Genomic DNA, 22,502 nt, shown 5'->3' with positions numbered 1-22,502 from the left:
AAATTTTGTCAAAATCAGCAATACATTTAAAACGGCAAATGTAAGGGTTGATTGGCTGCAAGTTGAATTTTGGTCCTTCGAGCCTGATGCTACTGATAAGTAATTTAAACTTGTTAATTTCTTTATTGCTTACTTTTTTAAATTTCACACCAAACAAATAAGTATTACAAACAAATAAGAGTAGGTTTATTTGCAATTTGAATTTTGGTCCTTCGAGCCTAATGTTTTTGATGTAATCTAAATTTGTTCCTTTTACTGTTTTTTTTTAAATGCCATACTAAATAATAAGCATTACCTTTAAGATATCAGGCGAATAAGGGTAGGTCATTTGTAATTTGATATTTGGTCCTTCGAACCAGATATTTTTGATGTGTAATTAAAAAAATTTATTTGCGAATAATTCGTGGATTTGTATCACTGCAATCTTGAGGCTGTGTCTATTTGCATATGAAGAAATATACAAGATGTTTCATAGCAGAAAGCAGAGTTGGTACACATATTTCTGAAATGTGATGCTTGATTGTTTTTTTTACATTTTTACTTGATGATTCTGCATAATTGCTCAGTTCTGCAAATACATTTTTTTAATACTGGTGTAGAAAATTTTACTTCGTTATTACAACATCGAAGTGCTATTTCATTCGTTTATTTTTTCTTTGTAAATCTCTTTGTATTTCAACAAGTAAGCATTGTCTTTATGGCAATAGACAGAAATAAAGGTAAATTGGTTGTAACTTGAAGTTTGGTCCTTCGAGCCTGATATTTTTATCGTCTACTGTATATTAACTCATAGTACGCTATTCATTTAGTTATTTCACAAATCCATTCTTCAATGAATAATCAGGACAATTAAGTTATTAATATTAAGTAAATTATTTGAAACAATTGTCCAGTAAATGAAAAAAAAATTGTAAAAAAATTCGTCTCAGATTGAAACTTGGTTTAATTGTTAGTTCAGGCAAAAACAAAAATAAATAATATTTCCCAAAAATTATTGGTTTAAAACAACAAGATCATTGTTTAACAATGATTATAATGTAAAAATGACCAAAAATGGAGTTTTTTTAGCTGTATTAATAAGCGCTCTCCAACAGGAGTTTTTGCTTCTGTTTATACTTAGAGGTTTTCAAAAAACGCTTCATTTGAGACCTGCTAAATTAAGTTAATTAGTTAATTAATCTGAAATACGGAGTCCATTTAAAACCAATAGATACCTGCAGTCTGCAGTGTAAATTAATAGAAAAATTTACATTTATTTATATAAAAAATGTTTTCGTACTCATATCGCCTTATGCAACTGTATATACCAGCTACGTGTAGGACTGGTAGCGTAAAAATACTATCACGATAAATTATCTTGACATTTTAATAATTTTAGAAAATGTTGATTAATAAAAAACACAAAACGTTTAAAAAAATAAATTTCATATTGGCCCATTCCAAAATAACTTTCTACCAAATTTCTGTGCTGCCAAGAGGATGGAAGTAAGAGTACCTAGGTAGTTGAAGTTGAATTTTCGGCCTTCCACACCGATATTTTTTTCACGTAACCTTTTCTAAACGTTCATAAGGCCACAAGGCAAAAATGATTAATATGTATTTAATTTAATTGTATGACTGTTGGAGAACAATAGAATAATAAATATTGATTAATTGAACCATGCATCATTAGAATAATAATGAATTTACTGATTTTTCCAAGTTGTTAATATTTTTTTATCAAAACCACCCATATTACAACTAGATAAAACAACAATTAATAGTGTCTTATCCCATTGGTTTTATAAGTTACGCTATCTTTATCCTTTGACAAATTACTCATACAATTAATCTGAAATAACAATGTCTTATTTAAATACTGATTAAATTGTTATAATACAATAACAGGAATTTAATTATGTTATGTGTCAATAGTCGATATGTAAATTTCTAGATCAGGATTTATAAAGTAATGAGTCATATTAAACACACAATTGAGCTGACATTCACTAGTTAATTAATCAGAAATATAAATTCCTTCCAATGTGTATGTCTATCTGTCTACATATTTTCTGTTATCAAAATATATAGTTTTTATATTATTTCGAGTCATGCAACTATACAAACTAGTTGGGTGTAGGACTGGTTGCATAACACGCTTACATATATAAAACGCAATGCATTTTAAAACTATTTTCTTGTAAATGTAAAAAAAAATGATATAACTTGACAGACGTTTATTATTGGTATAATTTCATATTTATTCTAACAAAGACGGATTTATTATAATAATTACCTATTGTTTATTATAAAAAAATATTTATAATCGCGTACGGTTGGTCTAATATTATTAATAATTCATATAAATGGAACCCTTACTGGTTATCCAAAAACATCCAAAATTATTTAAAGTTATCTAAAATTATCTGCAGGAGAACATTTAAAACCTTCTTATATCATTGTTCTGATATCTAAAGGTGCAATTGAAAGTTAATCTTTCCAGTGTATCCGCATTAACCATTAATAATGCCTTTAATATAATTCTTTAAACAGATTTGGCTCAAAATTCGTACATTGATCAGTCGATAATGTCTTAGCTATTATTTTGGTAGAAATGTTTCTATAAGATGATATACCAACGTATAAAACGATCAATAACTGTTAAAATATAACAATAACCATAAAAGATTATCAATATCCAAATTAATATGTTCAAATCTCTCTTGAGGCACATTAAATAGGCAATTTGCTTGAAAATTTAATTTACCTAATTTATTTTAGATCATTAATTTGTAGTGACACCGACAACAACTAACAGTGGTAAAATAATTAATTTGATTATATACAAATTAATCATTATTTTGACGTTTCACATTTCAAAAACGGAAGATGATGGGCCTATAATCCATAGTAAAATTTTTTATTTTTTGTGTTTCAAATCATGTAAAAATTTTGTCACGTGAACAACAACGCCTTGTGATGTCATTTAGTGCGACTGATTGTGAGAACTGAGATCCTGTTTCTCGGCCTTTTGTATATTAATTTACATGCCAACGAGACGAAAAATATTAGTCCAATCGAATTAGACTTTTAAAGTACTGAATTAAAAGATGATATATTATTAATCAAACATATTGGAAATGGTGTCAGGATATTAGGACAATAGTCTGAGACCAGTTGACGATTGCGGAACATTGTTTAAATAATCAAAGAAAACTCGAAAAACCGTTTTTTTGTGTTCAACTCTTGAACGTTGATGCTACTGAAAAAAGTTTACTTATAGGTATTAAAAATATCTACAATCTACGCTACGATCATCCGACCAAGTCCCGAACTCTATTAATAAGTGGTATAAATTTTAGCTCAAAATATTTATCAGTTTTATGTTAAAAGCTATTTGTTATTAAAAAAAGGCTCTTGGCAAATTCCAATTTCTATATCTTTGAGACGTCATAGAGCAGGGGTCGGCAACTGGCGGACCGCGGTCCAGGTCCGGACCGCGGAAGGTAAAATACTGGACCCCCAAAAATTTTTTGAAGGTATAAATTACTTAAATTATTTAAAAAATGTTTTTTTTTACGTTTGAGTGCCAACTTTATCATTTTGTGTGAGTGTTTTGAGTTGTTAATGGTTAGTAGCAGATTAAATTTGAGTCCAAATTAAAATAAAAAATTTGGAAGAAATATGAATTTTTTTTCTGGACCCCGTTAAAAATTTTCAAAAGTATCCGGACCCCATCTAAAATTACTTGCCGACCCTTGTCATAGAGACTTGTTCGAGGGCTTATTTTACTCGTGAAGAGTTGTACTACAACGTGTAATAAAGGAAAAGTTGATTATTGAAGTGTAAATTGTTTAAATATTAAGTTGAAAATCAAACTTTTTTAATATTAAAAGTTAAGTGGTAAATTTCAAATACATTAGTCCATATTATTATATCTTATTTTTTTTATCTCTAGCTTTGTCTACAACTATTTTTTCTATTTATGTCCGACCGTACCTTTTAGCTTCTTTTTTACACAATGCATGTAAGGGTGGTTTAGCAGTAAAACCATTTAGGTACGTACATAGGTATTTCCGCCAAAATAATCGTTATCTGCCATATAGATCGGTATATTAGGTACACTGATCATAACAATTGCGTTATATAATAAAAACATCCACTATTGTAAATATAAAAGTCGATTTCTTTTTTGCATTAACTTAAAATACAGGGTATTTCTGAAATAAGTGAAAAGGGTGATAGAGAGGGGACAAAAATGAGCAACTTTTACTGATGGTTTAAATGCTTCTGTTTTCGAGAAAATTAATTAAGAAAATTAACCATAAATGTAAGCCAACCCTGTGCATCTTGTGCACGTGCGTTCTGTGTAGCAGTATTACTTAGCCGGCGTATAAAACTAACAGTATCGTGTCGCCTTTACGGGAATAATTGTTATAACCCTATCATGTATACGTACAAAGGATTCAGGCATTAATTAATAATGATTTACATCCCCGTGTGGAAATTTGCCAGTAGTATCGACATCAAATAGCACAAAATTCATTATTGGTGTGATGCCAGTCCTCACGTGGTACAGAGATCTCGGTTCCAGCAACGGTTTTCAGTGAATGTGTGGTGTGGTGTTTTTGGTGACTGAATTTTGACCGTCCTTTGGAAACAATCATGTTTATTAGCAAATGGAAACAACTCTGAACAATTGTTGTAGAACATATCGTTTATTGGTAAATAATTCGTTTATTCGTTTGATTTTTATGTTACTTTTTAACGAGATTTGAATAAATTTCAGCATTTTCACAACATAACACAAAATTTAAACCGTCAAAAATTCTATCAGCGCTTTTGTCCTGCGACGCGCGGCAGCTTCGATATCAAAAGTACAGCTGGCTGTCGCACCGGGGACGGTTTTAAATTTGTTTAAACCTTCACGTGAATTTTTTTTTAACTTAAAACGTAATGTTTTAGATCATCAGTTGCTTAATAAAAGTTACTTATTTTCGTATCCTCTATCACCCTTTTCAGTCATGAAACATTTATTTGAAAGGCATATTTCAAATAAGAAGTTTAAAAATTTCTTTAGATGTAGCGGTCCGTATCAACATCTAAAAGACACTTACTAAACGAGACGCACAACACGATGCAAATCCTACAGACCCCATTAAGTTACCTTATCTGGGAACCAAAGTGGCAAACTCTAGCCGTAAGCGTAAAGTGTGAAAGAGATACGATTAGTTTCTGGACATGTGGCAAGCAATTCTTCGTTTCGATAATAACCTCTCTTTACTATTAAGTGTAATAAGGTTGTAATCGTATCAACTTTATACAGGACGTTCAGTGTCTACATCTTTAAAATATGACCAAATTGCATGTGATAGAAGCTACAAAACTACAGTCGAGTTTACTATTTTCGTTTGATGACCCTGCATAGTTTTCTCCATTGTTCAATTCAGTAAATTTATTTATTAGTACATACACCTTGTCCCGATTTATATTAACATAAATAAGTGAAAAAACAAATTAAGTTGATATTTTTATTAGAAAGTACATATTTGAAAATTATAAATTCCTCAATATTTCAAATCTTAAGTCCCTATGGTTTTTTAGAAGTTTGAAAAATTGTATCACCTTTTTTTATCTGAAATCTTGCTTAAAGCTAGTAGGAAAATTTAGTTTGTTTTGAAAATGTCAAATATTTATTGTTATATATTATTTTTTGTATATACGAGGTCTGCTCAGAAAATAACCGATCATTGTCTCCTTCAAAGTACTCCCCTCCCTTATTCACACACTTTTTCCAGCGGTGTTTCCATTGCAGGAAGCAGTCTGTAATAGCTTCATTTGAAATGGCTTTAACAGTCTGTGACGAATTTGCTTTGACGTCATCAATAATCTGAAAAGGGCGCCTTTTCAGCACTGATTTTAATTTCAGAGATAAGAAAAAATCGCAAAGAGACAGGTCTGGCGAGGGGGGATATTATATTTACAAAACTGCATATTTGACTTTTAAATATCACGGAATGTTTTCGAAAGTTTATGTAGCAAATTCAGGGGTTCCACAGGGTTCCAACTTAGGCCCACTCTTGTTCTTGTACTTTATTAATGATTTGCCCCAATGTCTTCATCATTCTGAATGCTTGTTGTTCGCTAACGATTTTAAATTTTATAGACAAATTAAAGTTGTAAATGACTGTGCTCTGCTCCAGCTGGACTTTGATTCTGAATTGCGTTGGAGTAAAGAAACATTGATGCAACATTTCTTTTACTCGTAAAAAGGATGTTGTTACTTACGCATATAAATAAGATGGATGACACACATTTAGTTAAGGTACATAATGTTAAATATCTAGGCGTTACGATAGATAGTACATTATCATATAAACTTCACTTTGGACAAATTTATATCTGAGGCCTATAAAGCTCTTGGTTTTGTTAAGAGGGAATCGCGTAATCTGAAAGATATACGAACGAACCTTTATTACTTTGTATTGCACACTTCTTGTTAGGCCAAAATTTGAAAATGAGTCATTGTTATGGCACGCGCAGCTAAAAAAATATACAGAGCGGGTTGAAACAATACAAAATAAATTTTTGAGATATCTATGTTTTAAGAAGTACCCATAATAGACAGCTTGACTATGCGACTGTAAAATTAATACCATCACCGTCGTATTATTTCTATTCTGCTATTTGGTTACAAAATTTTAAATTGTTTCATTAATGCAAAAAATCTGCTCTCCCGCATACTTATTAATGTTCCTTCCAGAGACACCCGTCATAACCGATTTCTGCATATCCCGATACGCAAGACATCATGTTCTCCTCTTGCAGTTGTGTTCAATTTTTCAGTTAAAACTGCATGACATGACCCAATCGAGATGCTAACCTCTTTTGCAATTTCTCTGACAGTTCAGAGGGGATTTGAACTCACCAGATCTTGGACTTTCTGAAAGTGGAAGTCATCAGTTAAAGTCGAAGGCTTTCCTGGTCTAGGATCATTTTCAAATAAACAAAAATTATAGCGATAATTGAGACAGTTTTTCCAGTAATAAGCGCAATAATTACATACAAAAACTCAACGAATGTCATGTCATGTATTCACCGGATATGATCCCTGTTGACTTTTACCTCTTTCCCAAACTCAAATTACCACTTCGTGGAACACGTTTTGAAGCGATAGAATCCATAAAACAAAAATCTCTGAAAGAGTTGAAGGCCATACCGCAACAAGCGTTTAAAAAGTGTTTTGATGATTGGGTTGTTCGTTAGAAAAAGTGCATTGCTTCAAATGGTGTCCACTTTGGAGAGAAAATACATTTTGATGATTAAGGACATATTCTAAGAAAAATTTATCACTACTCAATTTGATACTAAGACCCCCTCTTCTCGCAATAAGTACCCCCTTACAAAACATTATTAATCTAAATATGAATTATTAAAGTCTTTCACAGTACATAATCTTAGAAAATTTTGATTAATTTTTCATGTTAAAAAAAAATAAGGAAATATGCAGTTTGTTCTTTATATACAGGTATACTTAGTACATATATTATGATAAATTATGTATTGAAATATACCTAAAAATTTATTCAAAACTATGATTTCTTATTCCAAAAATATTTCCTAACAAAGAAATTGCGAAATATGTGCTGCAAAAAAAGAAGAAAAAAGTTTGAAAATACTATGAAAATAAGCATTTTGAAACCTTTGGTATACTCAAGTAGTCATATTTATGAATTATATTTAATATAACAAAATAGTAAGTAATAAATTCTTCAATTAAAAAGAGTAATTTAAAATTTTAAAATACATTAAAAATAACTACAGGATTCAGTTAGTTCGCACCCAAAACTCAATTTATCACTACCCAAACATGTTATCACTGCCCCATAGAATATACACTGTGATGACTAATTGAATATATTGGCTTTCATTGACAAATTTCGAATACTTCTTTGACAAAGCAGTATGCTTTTAAAGAAATAAATATTTCATTGTGCGCCTGTGCGCGGCAAATATTTTCAATCATTTATAAAAATAAATAATTTGTAGTTAATTTCCTTCGAATAAATGTTTTACTAACTTTTATTAAATTTTATTTCTCCCTTAAATCTTTTGTTCGGTCCATTAGGTTTGACTTACTGCTACTTTTTTATTAATAAGTGTTATACAGGGTGTCCCGCATAGAAACCGACACAGGGGAATGACTCACCCCTAAAATTGTCCAGAACTTTTTTTTCATTGCCCGAATTGAATAACAGTAATTCACAGCAGAATTTAATTTAAATTTTTTTACTCTTGTTAAATTTTAAAAAACTTTATGGTTTTCAAGAAAAACCGTACCTATTAACTGACACAAGATTTTAACAGCGTTCATTAGAAAATAATCAAAAAGTCAGTAGTAGGCAATGAATTCATCTTTCAAACTTGTCACTTAGTAATAAAATTATTTTATTTCAACAATTGCCTCTGATTATTGTTAAAAATGGCTGGAAAATTTACATTTAGCGAACAAGTTGATATGCTACTTGTGCTGGGTTTCTGTCAAGGAAACTGTAGAAGTGTGGAAGAATTGTTGAAATAAAATAATTTTATTAACTGACAAGTTTGAAAGAAATTCATTGCCTATTACTGACTTTTTGATTATTTTCTAATGAACACTGTTAAAATCTTGTGTCGGTTAATATGGTTTTTCTTGAAAACCATAAGTTTTTTAAAATTTAACAAGATTAAAAAAAATTTTAAACTAAATTCTGCTGCGAATTAATACTACTATTTTTCAATTCGGTCAATGAAAAAAAGTTCTGAACAATTTTAGGGGTGAGTCATTCCCAATGAACACCTTGTATTGTTTCAATTAACTTTAAATCATAGTCAAAGAAGACCAGTAATAAACCTAAATCATGTACCAAATTTGGTTCTTCTGCGGTAAAGTGTTGTAGAGATATTATTTTTTTTCAAAATTTAGGACCCCACTTTGGGGGCTAATAAGTCCTCAGGGGTGCAACTTTGTATATAGGTAAGTTTGGTTAAATTACAATATTTTGGGCATCCCTACATGCACCTGCCCTGTGTCGGTTCTTATGTGGGACACCCTGTATATGTGATAAAAAATGTGCAGATGTCTTTTTTCGAAATTAATGAATACATCAAAATATGCAAGGTACTTTTACACTTTGAGTAAATTTGAAATAAATAAATTACTATACAATTTTTCAAAAATTAACAGCTAGAAAATAGTAGCAAGCTTAAAACATGTTTAAACTTTATTTGTTCTTTTACTTAAAATGTTAGCGGCCTGTGCACCTATAAATCCGGACACCCTGTAGGTGGAGAAAATTTTACTTGAACAAAACGGTGCTATTAATCTTTTTCATTTACTTTACTAATTTTTAAAAATTCCGCTTTAAATAACCACTTGAACTTTTTATTACTTTCATTGCTACGATATTAATATGATATTATTTGACTATTCACGCCGATACAGCCGCCACGTACACTAAAAAAAAAACGTAATTAAAGGTTGATTATTTTCCCTTTCCCTAACCACGCACCTTCGCAAAGCGGAGCGGCAAATTCGAACCGGCTAACCCAGTTGCATAGCGGGATTGGTTCCGCTTCGAAAAACAACTGCCGCGATATACCTGTCTTCTAGCCAAAGCCAGCTTGCTTTTAAACTACCTACCTGTTGAATATCGCAGCGAGTTGGCCGAAGACACGAAAGTACGGTGCAACGCCGACCGAGTCCGGTGGATGGAATAAAAACAACTGCCAAATAAACAATTTTTTCACGGGGAATACGGAGATTTCTGTCGATTTCGAGTAGATTTCCGGAGGAGTCCTGCGGAAATTGTATTTTTAAGCGGTTTCGCGTCCGATTTGGTGAAGTGAGTGGTTTGTGGGTTTCTGTGCCCTTTGAGGATACCTTCAGCCGATTTTGACAAAGCACCTCTGGTAAGTTCAAATGTTTATTTAATGTTTGTACATTCTCAGTAAAAAATTCGTTGATATCTGTTGATGCAGTGCAAAATTTTTTTTAAACATTTTATGTTATGACTAAATGGATTTTTAATGAGCTGGAAAATGATATTGTGCACATTTTCATTCAGCAACATTTGTAAAACCGTGGAATTCACTTGTCAATATTTATCCGAACAAAATGGTAGTTACCTACCCATTTTAGTAACCTTGGCAAATGAAGTGGTACTATCTACCTACAACTATTAGGTGTTGCTGCAATTGATACTCAATTTACGGTTATTTTAGTTCGTACACTGATTTACAATTTGTTTATTCAGATCGGATGCGTAATTTTCCAAAGAAACGCTACGTTTTCGTGGAACTATAGAGTATACTGAATTTAACCCGCGCCTGATTGTTAAACTGGGTTTGTTTTCTTTTACTTATATCTGTGCAAGAGGCAAGAAAACTATTTGTGTGAGATTGAGAGCATGAGAGTGTAAAAATTAAGTAGAAAGAAAATTGTTGCATGACCTTAAAACATATAAACTACATGTCTGATACGCATTTCAGGTTTATTTGTATTATTTAGGCTCTCCAATTAGAAATTTTAAATTTGTGACACCATGAAAGTGGATTCTAATTGGACTTTATGCATACCTCCGGGTTGATGTTGCGGAGTGCAGTTCCGAATGTAGATTAGATTAGGAATTAGTGTCAGCATATGTCTGAGATATGTAATGTGTTTAGCGACATCTTCAACTTTTTTTGTAGAATTCGTTTCGAAGTTGCATTTTTCTATAAAAGTTTTTTGTTTTGTGTATAATTCAATATTCAAATATCTATTAATTCCATTTTTAAAAGGAGGTTACTTAAAGAGGCAGTTTTCAAATTGCAAAAATATGTTAATTAATATATGTTGGCTGAACGTCGATTTGGACATTGTTCAAAGTAATATTACAACTATTAGAAACAACAAATGAGACAATTTGAAGGTTTGTTACATTGATGATTTAGATAAGCCAGCTACGTGTATTTTTTTTAACAACAAATAGTACGCATAAACAACTTTTTTTATATTTCATTTTACTCCTTTATCACAACAATGGCTGTAGAGGAAAGTATGAAATTCGGTGGGATTTTGATTAAACATAATTTACACATGCGTTATTCAACAATTTTTGTACAAATGTACGCAATTATATAACATTAATCGACAGTAGTAGCTTGAAATTATGTCTTTATTTATATATCTACACATATCACTTTTATTGAAAACATTTTTTTAATATTATTAGCAAGTTTGTATATTTTTGCAGGAAACAAATATTTACAAAAATTTTTTTAAGAAAATGCATAAATAAACAACCTTAAAACCAATAAATACTATATTCTGCTCAACTTGTTCATATTTTCGTTATTACATGAGCACATTTTTTACACAATTGTATTATTCTAAATTCCCTTCCCATCGATTGCCACGTCATTCTACAATTTAACAGAAAATTAAACCGTAATGCTTTCATGAAAAATATAAAGAAAATAGGTACATTTTTAAAAATCTTTGCAATCTTAGTAATTCGGATTTGGTTTCTTTAAAAAAAACCACTGAAAATTTCACATCACTTCAATTTTTATATATAAAATATCATATAACTCCCCAAAGGTTATGCAGTGTTCCTATTTAGTGGCCCATCCAATAATAATCTTAGTTTTGGTAAAGGAAAAAAATGTCATCGTTGGAATGTCAGTGGAACTGAAAAGGACACATTTTAAAATAAGCAATGTATAAACAAGGTGTTGCAAAATTATGAATTATTCCTTTAGCCCTAAATTTATTTTGGTCTTTCTAAAATTGTGTCTTTTTAAATATTTTTTGATCGTAAACAACTTCATTCAAATTTTAATATTGCCTCTACGTAGATATATTGAAATAAATCATCTATAGTTTAACCTAAAAGAAAGGTTTGGTCGTTGTGTTGGAAAAGCAGAAAATGAAAAGAAATCTAGAAGTCAAACTGATTTGCATGAGTAAAATGTGTTGGCAGTAAACCTTACTATTTGAGAATATCCAGCGGAATAGGTATATATATTTTTTATAACCTCTATCTAGATTTTTTGGCCTAATAAATTTTGTAAATCTGTCATTTGAGATCGTTACAATTGAAAATCTTTATTTTCATTTTGGAGCAATTGTTCTTCGTTTTCATTTGGTTTGGGTGAATCGTATATCCACGGAGATTTTTGGCTTTTTGGCTTTCAAATATCACTAGAAATGAAAATTTTTCTATGCACATAAAAAAAACGTGGGCTTAACTTTTGCCGGCACAACAGGTATGTTAAAAAAATTCGAAAAATGTCATACTTTTTCTTCCTATTTAATTATGTATCTTTTCAAGAGTTGATTTTAGGCGAAAATGGAAGAGGAAAAAAATGTTTGCAATTAAATTTTTTACAAAACATGTCTAATTACAAATCGAATGAATCATGTTTATTATGGTAAAAATCGAAAAAATCGCAAAAATGGGGTTAAAAAACAATACTTTTTTGGGAATTTTTTTGAGGTATTTAAATTGGGTATAGGACCTTTATATTTGGCTCAAAAAAACTTCATGTTATATAGAATTATCACACCAAATTTCATCAAAATCGGTTAGATAGATTTTGCATAATAATTTTGCAATCCAGATTTTGAAAAAAAAATTGCAAATTTTCAAAATTTTGCACAGCAAAAACCAAGGCCCTTAAGTACTTGAATAGCCGTCATTTACACTAAATGTACTGGGACATCCGGGCTAATTTTTCGAAAAATACCTTTGGTATTCCGAGTACTTACCAGGTCTAAGATTACAATACTTGTCTTCATTGGCAACCTACTTTAAAACGTGTTTAAAGTTTTTTATGCAAGCGAGAAATTCAATAAAATCGTACGGGTGGTGGTGGTGGAAGCAGAGAGCGCGACCTCTTCGGCCTGCTCGAAATTGAATGGGCTATAACTATGTAACTAATTGATCAATCGTTCTGTTTTTGTTTTAAGAAGCGTCTTTCCAAGAACTTTTAAAACCTGCTTTGAAAATTTGATTTGATTGAATATTTACAAAGTTCTAATTGTTTATAAGTACAAAAATTCGAAAAATGTTTAAACAAGCGCCAGAGCTCTCCTAATTGACGGATTCGAATTTTTCAAAAAAAGTTTGAAAGCTTGAGAGTCCTTCTATATGTGATTAAATTTTCAAGTATCTAAGGGCCTTGGTTTTTGCTGTGCAAAATTTTGAAAATTTGCAATTTTTTTTTCAAAATCTGGATTGCAAAATTATTATGCAAAATCTATCGAACCGATTTTGATGAAATTTGGTGTGATGATTCTACATAACATGAAGTTTTCTTGAGCCAAGTATAAAGGTCCTATACCCAATTTAAATACCCCAAAAAAATTCCCTAAAAAGTATTGTTTTTTAACCCCATTTTTGCGATTTTTTCGATTTTTACCATAATAAACATGATTCATTCGATTTGTAATTAGACATGTTTTGTAAAAAATTTAATTGCAAACATTTTTTTCCTCTTCCATTTTCGCCTAAAATCAACTCTTGAAAAGATACATAATTAAATAGGAAGAAAAAGTATGACATTTTTCGAATTTTTTTAACATACCTGTTGTGCCGGCAAAAGTTAAGCCCACGTTTTTTTTATGTGCATAGAAAAATTTTCATTTCTAGTGATATTTGAAAGCCAAAAAGCCAAAAATCTCCGTGGATATACGATTCACCCAAATATGGCTTTTTGAAACACATATCGTCTGGACTATATCTATTTTTAACTTTCCTACTCTATATTCCCGATATTTGCAGCTACTATGATTGTTACTAACCCATTTTATCCATTTAAACAGTTTCCGTCCTAGAGTTATTTTATATTCCACACTTAGGATGTCTTGTGATATTGCCATATAATGTATGTTACAAATTCCTAAAGATTTCACAGATAATTATTTATTTTAATTAGATTAATTTTAACCGAGTGGTCGAGAGGTATTAATTTTTTCCAATAAAATTGTTAAAAATAACTAGTTCTCTCTTTGGGATATCGTATTCCACAAATCACCAAAGATAATGGTTATCTTCGTGGTATCAACGTAAAAAGAATCGAAGCCTATGTTACATGTTACAAAATTCAGTGCGTTTAATAAACAAAATTAAAATAACACTATTCAATATTCAAAATATCGTTGTTCTAATATTACTTTCGTATTAAATAGATTTATTATAATAGAAATATTTACGACTCTAAATTTTGTGTTAATAGTCTTTTCGAAGTCAGTATAAAAACGCCTAGCAATAAAATTTAATGAGTTTTATAGGCGTCCCTAAAAAGTTTTCCGCTAAAGTACCTACAAAATTATAATAATTTGTATATAATGTGTAAAATATTTCTAATATGTTCATTTGGCCACAACATATTTTAATTATTTATGTCTTCAAACAATTTTATTATATTGATGGTAAATTTCGTTTTGCTCCTTTTCAAAAGGTCCCCAAAATGCCATGTGGTAATAATATTAGTAAACAAAATATCCCGCTTATTTCTCCCTTTCGCAATTGTAATATGAATTATTAATAGAAGGTGTTTATAATAAATTAAATTTACCTGCATTACATCAAATTCCGCATTGCTGCACTGCACTGCTAGACAATTTATCAACCACCTGTCAACAACTGAGATTTATTGCCTAGTCGCTCAGTGCGGTTTGCCAGTGCGCACTCTTCAACAGGGCGTATACATTTCTACTACTTCCAAGTTTAGTTCAACTAGACCTGTATATGGGTATGGCTAAATAAATATGGGAACAAGTTTTTCAAATATTTCAATGCCGAGTTGCTGCGTCAGCGACCGAACCTTGTACATACTGTCAACCTCTTGGTTCTTCAATTGAGATTGGAAAGACTATACTTCCAAAATCAAAAATATATAGAGCGTTCTGATTAAAATAAGCAAGTTCTGTTTTTACACGGAAATACCTACGTTCTCGCCAATTGAACAGCTCTTTAAAAGCTTCTTTACCCATTGAAAAAAAAAATCGAAATTGTTGAAACAAGGCCATAAATCTATTATTTGATGGACTATTCTAATGTTTAGTTTTCTATTTTTTCTTTTATTCTATACTTGATGGATTCCTTAATACTTTGCCGTTTATTCCCTATAATTAAAAAAACTCATTTTGCAAAATTTGTTGATGTTTCGACTGTATATTTAATCTTTCGTAAGACTAAAACAAATTACGAAGAGCCCTTAATATGTGTTCTATGACAATTTTTTGTTTTTCTAGTTTTTTTGTGTTTTTACAAATGTTGACACCATATTTACGCAACACACTATATTTACGATACAAAACATAATAATTTATTGAAATAAGAATATTAACAACATAGGAACAAATACGTGTTTCTTTTCAATATGTAATATACAAATAAAAAAAATTGCATCAAAAATCTTTTTTTTTTAATTAAAAAAAATTAATATTTTAAATTTAATATTCACAATTTTTTAAATTGATATAAAATTGTTTTGATAAATTATTATTATTTTCTATGTATGTTAAGTCGGGTATTTGCAACATTCTTAAAACACAAAAAAAATGTCTTAAAACACATATTAAGCACCCTTCATAATTTGCTTTAGTCTTGAAAAATACTTACAAATATATAGTCGAAACATCTGCAAATTTTGTAAAAAAAAAGGAGTTTTTGTTAGTCGTTATCCTGAACCCACAACTCTCGAAGCAATTATTTTGTTAATATTTAAATGACTTCAGGAAAAATTAAACTTATTAAACACTACGATGCGGTTAAACTTGAATTATTTATTTACAGATATCATATTCACTTAAAAAAATACCATTTACATTTTCGGTGTGCCTGTTGCGAATCACGGGCTTGGCGGTCTATAGATCGGAGATATCTAGGCACCTCTCACATTGCTTTGCAATAGGTCAGGGTCTCTATCCGTAGTTATACTTGATTTTTTCTATTTTCGGTTACGTCATTTAAGCGCATCCTTTTCAGAAGAAACTCACATCTATTAATTGTTTCTTCTCAAGGATCTTCCAAAGTGACTAATAGATAAAAAAAGAGTGTGCGTTTATTTTTAAACGTTAAGAAGGATTTCGTGGTTTCATGGTTGTTGTCTTTGTTTCTTGTTTGAAGGTTTCCTTTACTGATTCTTTAGGTTTAGTACAATTTTGAATTTTGAAATAGTATAGGGAAAAGTCGAGGAGTACGAGAAATTGTGCTTACACAGAGTGTGTCAGAAAAATAAGATTATTTTTCTTTTTAACTATGGGTCTATCACCTTTTGTTTTCAAGATAAGAAGCGTTCAAAATTTTATAGTTTTGCCAGTCTTGAGAAGTTATACAACATATTCTATTAAAATTTTGTAGGCATATGTTTTAAGTCGCTCTGAATAGGTTGGCTAAGTTGGCTTGTTTAGTGTTTAGATAAGTTATACAAAATGTTTGTTATATTGCGTATCAGGAATGTTAGGAAATAAGATAATTTTAGTTCATGTTAGTTAAAAGTATTTATTTTTAAAAGAATTTTGCCAATCTCTTACAAATTAATTGACAGGAATCATATTGAAATTTGATACACGTTTGTTTTGGGAGAACCTAAATAACAAAGTTTTAATTATTTATGATTTATTCACCATCAATCAAACTTCTGACATTTGGAAATGAACGTAGTTATCATAATTAAAATAAAATAAATTTATTTATATATTTATACAAACGTATTTGAAAATGTGTCTGTAGAATATTTAAATAGGATATTTAGTGTAAGAAGAGAGATGGAGGATTATGTCAATTTTGGTTGTAAACAAACACTAAAACCGCCCCAACTGCACACATGTGACGATATATCAACAACAATCTTTTAAGTCATTGTTACAATTTTTTTGCCTTTGGAAACCATAATTGATACATCTAGCGAAATCTAATTAATACAAGCCTGAAACTTCTTTATTTTTTGGCCGATTTTTATAAAATGTAGGGTAAAAAAAACTCTATCTGACTGTAATAGTGCTGTTTTCTTATTAATGCAATACACCACCAACTAGTGCTCGTCTGAAGAAGTACCGAATTTGATGAAACTTGGTGATAAGACATTTTAAGGGATGCTGAATGAGAATACGTAATCTGTTTTTTGGAAAAAAAGTCGTTAATACCAATTAGCTGTTTTGACAACAAAACACCCGTCCTAGTTGGCCGTGAATTGCATTAATAAAAACAGCAGTATCACAGTTAGATAGAGTTTTTTCTATCCTACAATCTAAAATTGGTCAAAAAACAAAGAAGCTATAGGCTTGTACCACATTTAAGCGCGACACCCTGTATATAACTTACAGCTCACTTAAACATCAAAACACCCGTCCTAGTTGGCCGTGAATTGCATTAATAAAAACAGCAGTATCACAGTTAGATAGAGTTTTTTCTATCCTACAATCTAAAATTGGACAAAAAACAAAGAAGCTATAGGCTTGTACCACATTTAAGCGCAACACCCTGTATATAACTTACAGCTCACTTAAACATCGACAGAGTTTTATAAAAATAGGAAAAATGTAGAAGGGCACTATTTTCCTCCCCATTGCCACCCCCGTAATCGTCGAATGTCCGGACTATTTGAGCCAGAGAGGTCCAATCTACACAACGACATCAAAATCACTCCGATCCGAGCACCTCTGCGCCCAGCGATCACCACCGTGTTACACTTTGAAAGTTTACATCCCCTATACAAATATATATATATATATATATTATCCTAACATTTAGCGTTACACTACCGATTTCTAAAATATTTCCAATGTCAATAAGTTCTACAGGGTATTCGTTTTACTGCGAACAAGTAATATTTTAATCACAATTTTTTCGCCGAATCTAGTATTACTTTCTTTTAATTTTTCTATTTAATCCTATGCGAAAAATATCTTATCAAAATTCGCTAAATCGCTTCGTTTTTGATAAAAAAATAAAAATGTTTTATTTTTGTTTTGGTAGACAAGTATTTAACGGATACATTAACAATTTGAACATCTGTGACTTCTCAAAATTTATTTGTGTACCGTCTGTACCGACTAAAATATTTTTTTTAGTTTTTGTAATTAGCTTAACCGGTTATTTTATAGCCTATAAAAACTAAATACATGGCTGGCTGAATAAAATATTATGGGGTAACAGTTGCTGGTAAATCCACCTTCAATTTTAGTACCAAAAAGAAGTTTAGTGAGTAATTTTGAGTGTAGAATTACAGAAAACTACTAAAAATACCAAATTTCTAACCTCAAAAACTTTAAAATATTACTGGTTTGCAGTATAACGAATGTACTGTAAAATTTATTTAATAAATAATCAAAACCTCGTTATACATATAAAGGTCTTTTAACAAAAATATCTATCAAATCTCAATCTGTTAATTAATTTTGGAGACATTGGCAAAATTCTTAGAAAATAACTTTTAATATGATCTAAATCATCCGATATTTTAATATTCTATTAACCCCCGTAAAATTTATAGTTTTTCTGAAAAATTCTGTTTTTGTAAATTTTTGGAAATCTTATAAAAGCTAATTAATTCAATAAGTTGAACAAAAAAGATTTGTTGTACCTAAATAGAATATCTTAGTCTTAGTTTTAATCGCTTTGTAAATTCTGTATAAAATATTAGACAGGGTGTTACAAAAATGGCGAGCCAAGCCGTCAACCACATACTTATTATTTGTACGAAAATAACAAAACTATGCCTCTTTTTCAGGATACTGGATATAAAAGTTAAAATTTAATTATTTTTATTTACAACTCTGTCGTCTTTTAATATGTTCAATTGCAAGGACTTGTATGTCATACTGGCATATTTTTACTGCAATTTATAATTGTATTTGTAATTGTAACGACTATTTATCCCCTTAAATCTTCCTAAAGCACGCCTATGAGTCAAGGAGTGTATGAGTTTTTATATCAAGCGCATATTTCTTTAATCACACTGTTTCACTTTTCTAAACTTTGATTTATGGCATAAATTGCAACCTCTTTGACTAAACTATTAGAATATTTTTGTTTACATTACTCTTAATGCTCGGCATTCTTAACAAAAAATAGTGTATTTTGAAATATCGACTTTGGCAAGAGTTTTGGTTAAACGTTCTCTTAATTTAATTAATCTTACTTAAGAAATTATATTCATTTAAGACCCAAACTTTAAGTTAGTTGCTATTCAACATTGAAAATAAGTACCTAAATATAAGAAATCAATTTTAAATATGTCTGCCACATCCACGAATGAACTCTTCGCTCTTATTAATGAGAGAATAATACAGACTGTTCCACCTAAGAGGGATTCTGCTGAAACACTGCAACTGTAAAATTGGGAGTGACAGTGTTAATATTTACTGGCATGTTTAAAAAGTGGTTTGACAAACAACTAAAACAAAACGCACAACGAAACTAACTGAGGAGTAGAATACTTAGATCGCTCGCTGATTTACATCAATTGCTCGAAGTGTCCTCCATTTTGATTAATACACAAACGATTTCGGTTATTAAAAGACTGTTCAACATTGGTCAGTCCCCATAAAAAGAAGTGGCAACTTGTCATATCTGGACACCTTGAAGGCCAACTCACTGGTCCCCCGCGCCCAATTTATCTGTTGGGAAAAAATTCTTGTAAAAACTGACAAACCGCAGCAGTATTGTGAGGAGTAACAAATCTTCTAGAGTGTCTGTTAAAAAGTTTAAATAAACTGCTTCAGTTAAATGCTGGTCAAAAAAGAATGGTCCAAAGACATGGGTTCCCAAAATTGCTCTCCACACGTTCAAAGACCATCGTTGGCTATGAGTTATCCGGAATTGGTGAGGATTTACTGTGTCTTAATAATGGCAATTGTGACTATTAACGAAACCATTTTTATGAAAAGTAGCCCCATCATTGATTTAATATCTCAAGTGCCTACTGAAAAAACTCCAGTCTCCGCTGAAAGTCTACTTTTAGTAACTCTTGGTGTAATTGGATGCGATAAGGATGTGCTGTGCTGTGCTTTTGTAGAATCCTATGTATCGACGTTGTAATAATTGCCAGGCCTTCTTGACGCTGTTATATAGCTACTTTTTCGGACTTTAGAAGACTACCTGATTTTTCTGGAAAACTGTTAGAGATAAGTATGGACATCCTTATATCAGTCGAAAGAACATTCAATTTTGCATTCAACCATGACAATTAATATGGGTCATTCCATTTGAAAAATAAAAGTTTTTCAACTCGTAAGATTATTAAATGTAGGTGTCAGTATTTCCGAGTCTGAATAACGTACACGTTTTGCTCACAGATGACAAGATAGAGTAATTGATGTCAAAACGAAGTGTGAAAACTGCAGATTTCTAACTCTTACGGTTTAGACGCTATCCAGCCTCATTTAGAGAGCTGAAATCGTGATTTTTTTCAAAAAAACTGATTATCTCGAAAACGGTAAGTTTCAAACACCATGTGCATTTAATAAACTCTACCTAATAATAATAATAATAATAGTGACCAAGGAATTCAAAAATGCAATAATATACAGGGTGTTCCATTTAAAATAATAAAGTTATGTAGCGCCCACGCGAAATTGAACACCCTGTAAAGCTAAAAATATTTTCTTTACATGGCCCACATGATTCCAAACAACTTTTATTGAAACCATTTTTTTTTAATAAATTTTATTAAGTTTCAGAGTTACACAAGAATCCCTCTTAGGTGAAACACTCTGTACATGCTGTAAAATTTATAGTTTTCTGCAATTCGTTATCACAATTATTGTCAAATTGAAACTACATAGTTCATGCTAAAGACAAGTAAATAACAAAAAAAATAATAGCAAAGTTAATCTAGCTTAGTTGTGAAGAAGAAACACTTCTTAAATGTAACCCAAGAATAGTTTTGTAAAGTTTAGTTCATCGCAAGAAATTGAGAATCAGAAAACAGCAAATGAGTTGGTATTACATATTTAAGGAAGTTACAATATCTTCAATTTTGTACAATCAAAATTTTATAAATAATTTGTCAGTATTGGACAAAATTTCTTTGTTAGGTTTTAACTAAATATATTAAAAAAACAAGAAATTCATTAAGGTAAAATTTTTTTTAAATAATAATATGCAAAAAATGACATATTGGATCTCGTTATTTTTTCCCAAGGAATCTGTGGTTAGGAGCCTTACTTTTCTTTTAGATTTCACACTTTTAACTCTATTTTAAGACTATTGAGTAAACTGGGATTGACTTATTTATTGTTATCTGTTTATTGGACATGTTGCCACCTGTGTTAATTTAAAAAATGAAATAATAATTATTTGCGCTACAAGAGAAAGTCGAGGATTATTTTTATTGAATTATTGCCCTCTAATATAAAATTTTACATAGAAAAAAGCACACGCATGAAAAATAAAAGATATCAGATGCTTCAAAAACAGTTAATGTTTCGATAAGTCAATATTTGTTTATGAAAACTGGGAATGACGTTCTATTTTAAATTAGATTAGATGGCATGTTTATGTTTATCGGAATCACAGAATCGATTTCGTATTTGGTTTTATGTTTTTTTCCATAAAATTATAAAAAATGACGAAATTCGTGTTAAATATTCTATGCAAATGCTTTGAAAAATTATTACAAACACACATGAGAAACGTCCTTATATCCATTTATATTGACCATGTAGCGTTACACTCGAATTAATTTTACAAACTTCACGTATTGGCGGACATTTAATGCTGAAAATGCCAACCAATATTTTCGAAACGGCGCCCCAGGCGCGACAGGCGCTAAATCTATCTCCCACCCATAAACCTGATGGCGAATGAACAATTGTAACCTGTGCCCATTAAAAGGTTATATAGCCGCATTACAATATGAATATTCTCGGAGAAATATCAAGTAGGCTTTTAGGTTAACACGATTTTTTAATTCTCATTTACATATAAATATATCTGTGTGTGAGCTGGGGAAATCTAGCAGCATAAACTGTGAACGATTACGTTGAATTTTTTATTGCCTTAGGCTTTGTTAACGTTCACGATAGGCCATGATCGGTTGAAAGATATAGAGTTAAATATGCATTGAATTTATAAGTACGAAATACAATTTTAAAATCTGGTAATGAAAAATAATTGTACAGGGTGTGATAGAAATGATGGCACAGTGCAGTAGAAATAAAAAAAAATTGAAGAGGTATTTGCCTACAAGCTTTTATTTTATAGAGTGTTAAGTATACACTGTCAATAAATGTTGTTTTTTCAAAAGTAACACTGTTACCTGAAAGAAAAATCCTAAATAACCAAAAAAGGTACCTATCTGGAAATCCGGCAGCAACTGGAAAATCTTTAAATCCCGGACAATTGCACTGTTACAATGACAACTGAACCAATTGTGAAAATTAATTTTCATTTTCTAAATATTTATTACCAGAATTAAATAAGTATATACATAAAACATTTTTTTTGGATATTGTGTTAGTTTCTAATTAAAAGTTGTACAAATGT

At 30.5% G+C, this 22,502-nt stretch overlaps 1 protein-coding gene across 1 annotated transcript in view; it reads left to right on the top strand.

Moving 5' to 3' along the window:
• Nucleotides 1-9,594: 9,594 nt before the first annotated feature.
• Nucleotides 9,595-22,502, top strand: part of LOC108903173 (trichohyalin-like) — a 175,907-nt gene continuing 162,999 nt past the window's right edge. The window contains exon 1 of the mRNA XM_018705262.1: nt 9,595-9,930. The gene's annotated coding sequence lies outside the window, so the exon portion shown is untranslated. The remainder of the gene's footprint in view (nt 9,931-22,502) is intronic.

This window comes from Anoplophora glabripennis, unplaced genomic scaffold (genome assembly GCF_000390285.2).
Source record: "Anoplophora glabripennis isolate ALB-LARVAE unplaced genomic scaffold, Agla_2.0 scaffold138, whole genome shotgun sequence".
NCBI lineage: Eukaryota > Metazoa > Arthropoda > Insecta > Coleoptera > Cerambycidae > Anoplophora > Anoplophora glabripennis.
The sequence above is the reverse complement of the archived record's forward strand: the minus strand, read 5'-3'. Positions and strand labels throughout refer to the sequence as shown.